Here is a 12651-nt window from a genome sequence, read left to right as displayed (position 1 = left end):
GCACCCTGGTCTCCCACAGGCCTACACCCCAGTCTTCCCTCCGTCCTTACCCAAGGCTCCTCCCTGGGGGCCCACACCCACCCCAGGTGGGCTGCCACCTTCAGGCACTTCCTGCCGCAGGCCCACTGACTGTTGGGTCTGGACTGGGGGGCACGTGATGACACCACAGGGGTGAAGCCAGCAGCACCCACAGGTACAGGCTGATGAGCAAAGAAGCAGCTCACACCCCCATGGTCCATGGGACGTGAGCTGAGCTCCTCCACCACAGCCAGGCCCCCTCCTTCCCAGCCCCTCTGTCTGGGACAAAGTGCCCCCCGAGTCTCCTGAGACCCTGGCAGGTATGGCCCCGGGCCAGAGGCAAGGGGGACCCCACCCCCACACACCCCGCCTGCCAACCAGACCATCCCACTGTTCCCAAGGCCCTCCTTGCCCTCAAGTCCCTGTTCCCCACCAGCGCTCCCCAGCTTCACGCTGCACCCACCCGGGACAGCCTGCCCTGCAGCAGCTCACTAGTGATTGGTTGGCAGGTGATAGCCACAGACGGCTTCTACGTAGGGTTCCCCTGTAATCACACAGGGCACTCTATTAACAGGTTTACCTCATTAATAGATTAAAGGAGAAAACCTATGTATCAATCTCAAAATTTCTGACAACTCATAAAAACTCACTGGGATTTCTGATTTTTACAAAGTGGCCCAATAAACTGGGAAAGGAGGTCCAGGGGTCCCTCAGGGTCTGAGGGGAACTGGTGCCAGAACCCCAGCCAACACTCAAATCCTTGGATGCTCAAGTCCCTTCTAAAAACTGAAGTAGTATTTGCATATAGGCTAATACAGTGCAAGTGTTACAGAAATAGTGTCAGTCCCTTCAGTCGTGTTCAACTCCTTGTAACCCCATGGACTAGCCTGCCAGGCTCCTCTGTCCATGGGATTTCCCAAGCAAGAATGCTGAAGTGGGTTGCCATTTCCTCCTCCAGAGGATCTTCCCGAGCCAGGGACCAAACCTTGGTCTGCTGCACTGCGTGCGGATTCTTTACTGTCTGAGCCAGAACCACTGGGAGCACACAGATAACTGTGACTACAATGTAAATCCTATGTAAAGAGCACCCACAGCAAACTCAAGTTTTACTTTTTGAACCTTAAATCACTAAAGTCCTCAGTGGCCGAACCATGGGTGGGGAAGGCCAGCTGTTAACAGGAGACCAGACTTCCATCTGAGTCTGAAGGTGACACTACGCCAGAGGCCTCCCCTGTGGGAAGTACTGGAAGCTGGAGCAGCTGGGCGATAAGACTCAGCATGGTGGCTGGGATGTCCCCAAAGCCACACGGCCAGAGGCCAGAGCGAGCCTCCAGGCTCAGCTGCTGGCGAGGTGGATCCAGGTGCGTGAGGGGGAAAGGAAACCGTATACACGCCACTCTGACCACAGAGCAATGAGAAGTGTCCTTTGCCTCCTCAGCACCTAAACCAGCACCATCGACCACCCGTCAGAACCAACAAGGTGCTCACTAGAACAGTCGGCTTGCAACATCCTTCTAAAGACTGGAGAGATTTCTTATAGGCTAACAATGGTGAGTTAGAAAAAGAGGGTGGGAGAAACCCTGCATTCGCAGTGCATGATATAAACTTCTCTGGCACGGATTGATAAAAATCCGTCAGGACTTAAATTCAGAAAGTCCCAAAAGCACAAAGAAAGACCCAGACCCACGTGCAGACTCATGTTCCCAGTGCAGGGGTCTGACCCCACAGGACCACTGCGCCCGAGCTAGAGCTGCGTTCCTGACAGGCATGCCTGCCCCACACGCCAACTCTGTTAATAATTGCCTTGTTTACCCACTCACGTGATTTCATATCAGATCGGCGAGGTGCTGCTGTTTGTCTGAAGCCCTGACTCGGGGTGCAAGGTAGGTGGGGGGAGCGAGCCCTCTCGGGCACTGCAGAACCTGACAGACAACCTTTTGTGTGTTAGTCGCTCAGTCGTGTCTGACTCTGCGACTCCATGGACTGTAGCCCGCCAGGCTCCTCTCTCCATGGAATTTTCCAGGCGAGAATACTGGAGGGGGTTACTATTTCCTACTCCAGAGCAGACACCTTAGGACCTTGTAAAAATATTGTGTTTGAATAGGAATTATTCCCCAGACACAGGGAAAAGTGGTCCCATCTCACCCCCTCCCTGCCCTGCACACGGTATGCAACTCACAGTCAGGACTGGCTTCCTCTTCAAATCTCTGAAATTTCTTTATGGGGAAAAATCAGGTAAATACAAACATGATTCTTGGTTTTCCCCCTTTGCCTGCACTGTCGGGAGGTCCCCCGCGGCAGGCCTGCACCCACCCTCCCTCAGGCACTGCCCTCATCCTCTGCTCTTTCACGCACTGCGGTTTTTAGGCCTGATAGACACTTTCACTGGCCTGGTTCCCACCGTTTCACCAATACAATCCAGAAACCGGGGTTCTGGAATTTTGCCAATCTGATAGGTGAAAAAAAAAAACAAAAACAAAACAGCACCATGGTGCAGTTGGAGCTTAAATCTTGCTGGTTTGACCCAGAAATTCCATTTCTAACAACAGCCATAGACACACACGATCCAGCGACACAGCTCTTCTATGCAGCAGTTTCCAACAGCAAAAAAGCTGAACTAGACCAAACCTACTGTTCCATGGGAGGAGATCCGTTTCAATAGGATGCGGTCCTGAGCGGGAAGCTGCCCAAGGACACAACAGTGAGGCGGTGCCGAGACCAGCAGATGGCATGTGGGCCTGAGCCCAGGCATGCTCCTCTGCCGACCGCTGACACGCCACGGCGGTGCGGGACCCACTCCCCTTGCCCGAGACACGCCTCGTGTGCGTTCTGTCCCTTAGTACACCTGCCGCCGACCAAAGACACAAAGACATAAATAATACAAAATAAAGAGGATATGGTTACCATGCAAATCATGAACTAATGTCACAGAAGGATCGTATTTGTTGTAACATTAAGTAAAAAGGGGTCGGAATACCTTCTTAAATAAATGTGACTATGCTATATATCCGGAGAAGGCAGTGGCACCCCACTCCAGTACTCTTGCCTGGAAAATCCCATGGACGGAGGAGCCTGGTGGGCTGCAGTCCATGGGGTCGAGAAGAGTCGGACACGACTGAGCGACTTCACTTTCACTTTCCACTTTCATGCATTGGAGAAGGAAATGGCAACCCACTCCAGTGTTCTTGCCTGGAGAATCCCAGGGACGGGGGAGCCTGGTGGGCTGCTGTCTGTGGGGTCGCACAGAGTCGGACACGACTGAAGCGACTTAGCAGCAGCAGCAACAGCATGCTATACATCATGTTAATGTGCATTTCTCCCTCTTTGTTTTTCTGCTAGTAACATATCACTTGCTGTTTATCTGTATTTTAGACTATGGAAATGAAGTTAGACAAAAAGCAAATTGGAGCAATTTTCTTATTCGCATTAAAAATGGGTTGTAAAGCAGAGGAGACCACATCAACAACACATTTGGCCTGGGAACTGCTAATCAATGTACAGTGCAGTGGTGGTTCAAGAAGTTTTGCAATGGAGATGAGAGCCTTGAAGATGAGGAGCGTAGTGGCCAGCCATCAGAGGTTGACAACGACAACAACCAACTGAGAGCCATCATCGAAGCTGATCCTCTTACAACTACAGGAGAAGTTGCCAAAGAACTTAATGTCGACCTTTCTAAGGTCGTTCGGCATTTGAAGCAAATTGGAAAGGTGAAAAACCTGAATGAGCGGGTGTCTCACGAGCTGACTTAACACGCATGAGCTGATCGCAAATCAAAAAAGTCCTCATTTTGAAACATTGTCTTCTCTTATTCTATGAAACAACAAACTATTTCTTGATCAGATTGTGACAAGTGACAAAAAGTGGATTTTATATGACAACCGGCAATGACCAGCTCAGTGGTTGGCCTAGGAAGAAGCTCCAAAGCACTTTCCAAAGCCAAACTTGCACCAGAAAAAGCTCATGGTAGAGATTGGTGGTCTTCTACCCGTCTGCTCTACTACAGCTTTCTGAATCCCGGCAGAACCATTACATCTGAGAAGTATGCTCAGCAAATCGATGAGATGCCCTGAAAACTGCAACGCCCGAAGCCAGCACTAGTCAACAAAGAGGGCCCAAGTCTTCTCCGTGACAACACCCAACTGCACATCACACAACCAACCAAGCTTCAAAAGTTGAATTAATTGGGCTACAAAGTTTTGCCTCGTCCTCTGTATTCACCTAACCTCTCACCAACCAACTACCACTTCTTCAAGCATCTTGACAACTTTTTGCAGGGAAAATGCTTCCACTGCCAGAAGGAAGCAGAAAATGCTTTCCAAGAGTTCACTGAATCCCAAAGCATGGATTTTTACACTATAGGAATACACTTATTTCTTGTTGGCAAGAATGTGTTGATGGTAATGGTTCCTATTTCGATTACTAAAGATGTGCTTGATCTTAGTTATAATGCTTTAAAATTCAGAGTCCAAAACCGCAATTATGTTTGCACCTAAATACTTCACAATATTAGATTACAAAGTTACACATAAACTAAGTTATAACTATAAAATACTGTGCACGTTTTTCTTAAAAACAAGCATAAAACATAAAGCTGCAGAGGTTTTACAGAACACCAATAAACCACTGCAGGCAACCTGAAGGGACGGCACTGACCAGCAGCCCCAGAAGGTGTGCTCACGTCGAGACGCCTGGTGCCCGTGTCTGTGACCTTAAGTGGAAATTGGGTCCTTGCAGATGTGATTAAGTTCAGGATATCAGGACGAGACCACCCTGGCGTATCTGGGTGGGACCTAAACCTAATGGCAGTGCCCTTATAAGAGGCAGAAGAGAGATCCCCAGAGGACAGGCCCGTGAAGAAGGGGCAAGGATGCTGCCACAAGGCACGCCGCAGCCACCAGACTCTGGAAGAGGCAGAGGCAGGCAGGGTCTTCCCGGGAGCCTCCAGAGAAGCCAATGCCATGACCACACCTTGACTTTGGCCTTCTGGCCTCCAGAGGGGAGAGGAACTTTCTGCTGTTCCGGACCACCCACTTGTGGTCATCTGTTACGGCAGACATGGGAAACTAATGAAGATATTTTTACCGGGAGTGACAATTGTCTAAAAGCGTGGTGCTGCCTTTGGAACTGGGTAACAGACGGGGCTTGAGAACTTGAGGAGCCTGGGAGAAAAAGCCTAGACTGCCTTGAGCACAAACCACCGGAAGCTGGAGGAAAGGTGATCCTTATTAAACACAGCAAAAAACTTGGCTGAACTAAGTTCCAGAGTCAGGTGCAAAATAGAACTTGCAAGAGACAAACTTGGATCTTTAGCTAAGGAGGTTTCCAAGCCAAGTGTGGGAGGTGTGACCTGGCTTTTACCTGTTCCTTACAGGAAAGTGCAGGAGGAAAGACGCCAATCGTGGAAGGAACTGTGAAACAGGAAGAGAGCCAGGGCTGGTGACCTGGGAACTTCACGCCCATCCAGGTTCAGGAGAGGCAGCTGCGGGGAGACTCACTGTGAGGAGAGAGAGCCAACGACGTGACTGGACAGTCATCCTCTGAAAAGAGCTGATGTCTGACTAGCAGATCCAACCATCTTAGCACAAGCTGGGCTCAGAGAGGGGCCTCCTGGGAAGGAGGAGCCTCCTCCCTGATGGCATGGGTCCCTGTGACATACACGGGAGACCCACACAGTCAAAAAGGGTGCTGTATCAGCAGAAACACTGCCAGCTTGGATGGAAGAGGATGAAGGAAAGATGTTGGAATTCAGGGGTTCTGCAGGCAGGCTGGTGGGCTGCTGTCTATGGGTTCACACAGAGTCGGACACGACTGAAGTGACTTAGCAGCAGCAGCAGGCAGGAAATGGGGCAACAAAGCAGCTACTCAGCTTCAAACATATACTGCCCATCAAGGGAAAAATCGTGACTTCCCTGGTGGTCCCGTGTCTAAGACTCCGAGCTCTCAACGCAGAGAACACAGGTTCGACCTCTGGTCGGGGAACTAGATCCCACATACTGCAGCTAAGAGCCAGAGCAGCCTAATAAATAAATAGAATTTTTTTTAAAGCAAAAGATGACTCCAAGGGCAGAGCCTTGTGCCCAGAGATAGAGGCCAGCAGAGAAAAAGGTACAGAGAGCAAAGCATCAAGCCCCAGATGGGTGTTCTCAGGCCTTCAGCCATTTTGGAACTTGCCCTGCTGGGTTTCAGGCTTGCTGGGGACTGGTGATCCCTTTATCTTTTCTTCCTCCCTTTGGGAGTGGAGCTGTCTACTCTATGCCTCTCCAACATTGTATTTTGGAAGTATACAACTCGATTTCTAGCTCACAGGTCCACAAATTGAGATGGGTTTCACCCCAGCGTAGACTGTATGCAGAATCTTACCTATACTTGATACAGACAACTTAGATGAGACGTGGGGCTTCGGATGAGATTTAGGTGAGCTTTTGGACTGAGTGTTGTGGCTGTAAGAGTTTTGGGGATGCTGGGAGAGGCAAATGTCTTTTGCACATGACAGACACGAATTTCCGAAGGCAGGTGGCAGTGCACTGAAGTGGCTCCAAAAACAGACAGAAGCCGGGGAAGTTACTTTTGGAAGCAGGGTCTTTGCAGTTGTAACTTAGTTAAGATTCTTGAGATGAGATCATCCTAGACTATCAGGAAGACCTAAATCCAGTCCTAAGTGTCCTTACAAGAGACAAAAGAGAAGATGCAAGGGAGGCCGTGCTGAAGATGAAGGCGACACTGCAGTGATGCAGCCACTGGAAGATGGGGGCGCCAGAAATGTAACCCGCCCCAAAGCTTCTGGGGGTGCTCGGCCCTGCCGAACTATGAGAGAAAACTTCTGTTGTTTTAAGCCACCCAGACTGTGGCGATTTGTTACGGCAGCCACAGGAACCCAAAGAGGGGGGTGGAAGCCCCAGCTACGCCTTCCCCACTCCACGGCCCCCAGCCCCCATGCTGCCCCCGGCCCACCTGACCACCAGCCTGCCCAAGATCTCCCAGCCTCCAGGGTCCTTCCAGGCCCTTCCTCCCTGCAGCACAGGCCCTGGATGCACCCCACCCGAGGATGCATATGGGTAGCAGATGCCCCCTCCTCCTTTCTGGCCCGAGGGCAGAAAAGGAACAGTCCCTGCCAAGCGCTGACCATCCAGCTGGGAAGACCCTTCCCCAGCTAATCCATGACCCAAGCTCCCCCGGAGGAGGGGGGAGGAAGAGAAGGGGAGCAAGCCCTGCTGGCTCATCTACACCAGGGGCCAAATTAAAAATACAATCATTTTTTGTAAATATTTCTTCATTTACTTGGCTGCATCAGGTCTCAGTGGCAGCACTTGGGATCTTTGTTGTGGTGGATGGGCTTGTGGGGTCCTAGCTCCCCAACCAGGGATCAAACTCGAGTCCCCAGCATTAGAAGGCAGACTCTTAATCACTGGACCAACCACCAAGGAAGTCCCAAAATATAATCACTTTTAATGATAGGCCCAAACAATTGCACTCATCTCACACGCTAGTAAAGTAATGCTCAAAATTCTCCAAGCCAGGCTTCAGCAATACGTGAACCATGAACTTCGAGATGTTCAAGCTGGTTTTAGAAAAGGCAGAGGAACCAGAGATCAAATTGCCAGCATCCGCTAGATCATGGAAAAAGCAAGAGTTCCAGAAAAACATCAATTCTGCTTTATTGACTATGCCAAAGCCTTTGACTGTGTGGATCACAATAAACTGTGGGAAATTCTGTGGGAATACCAGACCACCTGACCTGCCTCTTGAGAAATCTGTACACAGGTCAGGAAGCAACAGTTAGAACTGGACATGGAACAACAGACTGTTTCCAAATAGGAAAAGGAGTACGTCAAGGCTGTATATTGTCACCCTGCTTATTTAACTTATCTGCAAAGTACATCATGAGAAATGCTGGGCTGGAGGAAGTACAAGCTGGAATCAAGATTGCCGGGAGAAATATCAATAACCTCAGATATGCAGATGACACCACCTTTATGGCAGAAAGTGAAGAGGAACTCAAAAGCCTCTTGATGAAAGTGAAAGTGGAGAGTGAAAAAGTTGGCTTAAACCTCAACATTCAGAAAACTAAGATCATGGCATCTGGTCCCATCACTTCATGGCAAATAGATGGGGAAACAGTGGAAACAGTGGCTGACTTTATTTTTCTGGGCTCCAAAATCACTGCAGAGGGTGATTGCAGCCATGAAATTAAAAAGACGCTTACCCCTTGGAAAGAAAGTTATGACCAACCTAGACAGCATATTAAAAAGCAGAGACATTATTTTGTCCACAAAGGTCCGTCTAGTCAAGGCTATGGTATTTCCAGTAGTCATGTATGGATGTGAGAGTTGGACTATAAAGAAAGTTGAGCGCTGAAGAATTGATGCTTTTGAACTGTGGTGTTGGAGAAGACTCTTGAGAGTCCCTTGGACTGCAAGAGATCCAACCAGTCCATCCTAAAGCAGATCAGTCCTGGTGTTCATTGGAAGGACTGATGCTGAAGCTGAAACTCCAATACTTTGGCCACCTGATGCGAAGAGCTGACTCATTTGAAAAGACCCTGATGCTGGGAAGGATTGAGGGCAGGAGGAGAAGGTGATGACAGAGGATGAGATGGGTGGATGGCATCACCGACTCAATGGACATGGGTTTGGGTGGACTCCAGCAGCTGGTGATGGACAGGGAGGCCTGGTGTGCTGTGGTTCATGGGGTCTCAAAGAGTCAGACACGACTGAGCGACTGAACTGAACTGAAATGTCCAAATGTAAAGGGACCAGATGAATAAGGTGAGGTACTTCCACGTAATGGAATGCTTAGTACTGTATCCATTAAGAAGCATGAGGGTGCCAAGACCATTCAGTGGGGGAAGAAGAATTTTTTCAGTGAATGGTGCTGGGACAATTGGATATCCACAAGCAGAAGAGTAAAGTTGGGGGACTTCCCTGGAGGTCCGGTGGTTGGGACTCAGTGCTCTCACTGCAGGGGCCCTGGCTTTGATCCCTGGTTTGGGAACAAAGAATCAGCAAACTGTGTGGCAAAAAAAAAAAAAAGGAATAAAGTTGGACCACTACCTCATGCCATATTCAAAAAATCAAAATAGATAAAAGAACAAAATGTAAGAGCAAAAACTATAAAACTCTTGGAAGAAAACATACATATAAATCTTCATAACTTTGGAATAGGCCACAGTTTCTTAGACATGACACCAAAAGCATAGCAACCAAGAAAAAGACACATTGGACTCGTCGTTAAAATCTCTTGTGCTTCAAAGAACATCATCAAAAAAGTAAAAGACAACCCATAGAATCAGAGACTATTTTTGCAAATCCTCTATCTGATAAGGGACTTATATCTAGAATACATGAAGAACACTAACAACTCAATAATAAAAAGAAAAAAAACCAAGGTAAACACAGATAAAGTCTCTGAACGGACACTTCTCAAAAGAAGACACAGAAATAACCAATATGCAGAAGAAAAGATGCTCAACATCATCAGGAAATGCAAATCAAAATCAAGAGAAACCACTTCACACCCACTAGGATTGAATGGCTATAATCAAAAGTGAAGTCGTTCAGTGATGTCCAACTCTTTGCGACCCCATGGACTGTAGCCTACCAGGCTCCTCCATCCATGGAATTTCCCAGGAAAGAATACTGGAGTGGGTTGCCATTTCCTTCTCCAGAGGATCTTCCCCACCCAGGGATCAAACCGGGGTCTCCCACATTACAGGCAGACGCTTTACCGTCTGAGCCACCAGGGGAGCCCTAACGGCAGATAATAAGTGCTGGTATGACCTAAATCAAATCCCTTATGATTATACAGTGGAAGTGAGAAATAGATTTAAGGGCCTAGATCTGCTAGAGTGCCTGATGAACTATGGACTGAGGTTCGTGACATTGTACAGGAGACAGGGATCAAGACCATCCCCATGGAAAAGAAATGCAAAAAAGCAAAATGGCTGTCTGGGGAGGCCTTACAAATAGCTGTGAAAAGAAGAGAAGCAAAAAGCAAAGGAGAAAAGGAAAGATATAAGCATCTGAATGCAGAGTTCCAAAGAACAGCAAGAAGAGATAAGAAAGCCTTCTTCAGCAATCAATGCAAAGAAATACAGGAAAACAACAGAATGGGAAAGACTAGGGATCTCTTCAAGAAAATTAGAGATACCAAGAGAACATTTCATGCAAAGATGGGCTCGATAAAGGACAGAAATGGTATGGACCTAACAGAAGCAGAAGATATTAAGAAGAGATGGCAAGAATACACAGAAGAACTGTACAAAAAAGATCTTCATGACCCAGATGATCACAATGGTGTGATCACTGACCTAGAGCCAGACATCCTGGAATGTGAAGTCAAGTGGGCCTTAGAAAGCATCACTACGAACAAAGCTAGTGGAGGTGATGGAATTCCAGTTGAGCTCTTTCAAATCCTGAAAGATGATGCTGTGAAAGTGCTGCACTCAATATGCCAGCAAATTTGGAAAACTCAGCAGTGGTCACAGGACTGGAAAAGGTCGGTTTTCATTCTAATCCCAAAGAAAGGCAATGCCAAAGAACGCTCAAACTACTGCACAATTGCAGTCATCTCACACGCTAGTAAAGAAATGCTCAAAATTCTCCAAGCCAGGCTTCAGCAATATGTGAACCATGAACTTCCTGACGTTCAAGCTGGTTTTAGAAAAGGCAGAGGAACCAGAGATCAAATTGCCAGCATCTGCTGGATCATGGAAAAAGCAAGAGAGTTCCAGAAAAACATCTATTTCTGCTTTATTGACTATGCCAAAGCCTTTGTCTGTGTGGATCACAATAAACTGTGGAAAATTCTGAAAGAGATGGAAATACCAGACCACCTGATCTGCCTCTTGAGAAATTTGTATGCAGGTCAGGAAGCAACAGTTAGAACTGGACATGGAACAACAGACTGGTTCCAAATAGGGAAAGGAATACGTCAAGGCTGTATATTGTCACCCTGCTTATTTAACTTATCTGCAGAGTACATCATGAGAAACGCTGGACTGAAAGAAACACAAGTTGGAATCAAGATTGCCGGGAGAAATCTCAGTAACCTCAGATATGCAGATGACACCACCCTTATGGCAGAAAGTGAAGAGGAACTCAAAAGCCTCTTGATGAAAGTGAAAGTGGAGAGTGAAAAAGTTGGCTTAAACCTCAACATTCAGAAAACGAAGATCATGGCATCCGGTCCCATCACTTCATGGGAAATAGATGGGGAAACAGTGGAAACAGTGTCAGACTTTATTTTGGGGGGCTCCAAAATCACTGCAGATGGTGACTGCGGCCATGAAATTAAAAGACACTTACTCCATGGAAGGAAAGTTATGACCAACCTAGACAGCATATTCAAAAGCAGAGACATTACTTTGCCAACAAAGGTTCATCTAGTCAAGGCTATGGTATTTCCAGTAGTCATGTATGGATGTGAGAGTTGGACTGTGAAGAAGGCTGAGCGCCGAAGAATTGATGCTTTTGAACTGTGGTGCTGGAGAAGACTCTTGAGAGTCCCTTGGACTGCAAGGAGATCCAACCAGTCCATTGTGAAGGAGATCAGCCCTGGGATTTCTTTGGAAGGAATGATGCTAAAGCTGAAACTCCAGTACTTTGGCCACCTCATGCGAAGAGTTGACTCATTGGAAAAGACTCTGATGCTGGGAGGGATTGAGGGCAGGAGGAGAAGGGGACGACAGAGGATGAGATGGCTGGATGGCATCACTGATTCGATGGACGTGAGTCTCAGTGAAGTCCCGGAGTTGGTGATGGACAGGGATGCCTGGCGTGCTGCGATTCATGGGGTCGCAAAGAGTCAGACACGACTGAGCGACTGAACTGAACTGAACTGAAGGATGTGAAGAGACTGGAAACCTAACACACTGCTCATGGGATCACAGAACAGTGCAGCTGCTTTGCAAAGCAATCTGGCAGTCCTTCAAACAGTTAAGTATAGAATTAACACATGTTCCAGCAATTCCACTCCTTGGTATATACCCAAGAGAGATGAGCACATACATCTACACAAAAACCGGCAGACAAGTGTTCACAGCAGCATATTCATAATAGCCAAAGGTGGAAACAGCCCCCAAACCCATCCCCCCAGGCAGAGGTAAACCAAGCGCAGTCTATCCACACCACGGAACATCATACCACCACAAAAAGGAACGAAGAACCACGCACTATGACATGGAAGAAATATTACACCACACGAAAGAAACCAGACACAAAGTTGGATGATTCCATTAATATGAAATGTCCTACACATGCAAATCCGCAGAGACCTAAAGTGGATCAGTGTTGGCCAGGGGCCGGGGACTGTAAATGTTCTGAAATCAATGGTGCGAACGACTTTACAAGTCTATTAATTCGCTAAAACCACTGAATTCTCTCTCTGTTTCTCTCTCTCTCTCACTCACACACACACTATGGTCACCCCAGCCAGTGAGACTAGGGACCCAAAGTGTGACTTTCGCCTTTTTTCTTTATATTCTCATAGTGCTTTTCTGTCTGTTTTTAGCTTTTGACCATAAACAGACCAAAAGCCCTCTCCAATGAGTCCCAGATAACTGCCAGACCTCAATCCTGTCCACTGAGTTCTGGCCACCAAAGATGACACCCTATGCCATCACCCGCTCACCCTGCA

The 12651-nt window shown here is 47.8% G+C and overlaps 1 protein-coding gene across 5 annotated transcripts in view; it reads right to left on the bottom strand.

The window, feature by feature from the left end:
• The window catches only part of PLEC (plectin), a 56552-nt gene that overhangs the window by 37791 nt on the left and 6110 nt on the right, over positions 1-12651 (bottom strand). The window lies entirely within an intron of this gene.

This window comes from Bos taurus, chromosome 14 (genome assembly GCF_002263795.3).
Source record: "Bos taurus isolate L1 Dominette 01449 registration number 42190680 breed Hereford chromosome 14, ARS-UCD2.0, whole genome shotgun sequence".
Lineage (NCBI taxonomy): Eukaryota > Metazoa > Chordata > Mammalia > Artiodactyla > Bovidae > Bos > Bos taurus.
Note: the sequence above shows the minus strand (reverse complement) of the source record. Positions and strands in the feature narration are given on the sequence as shown.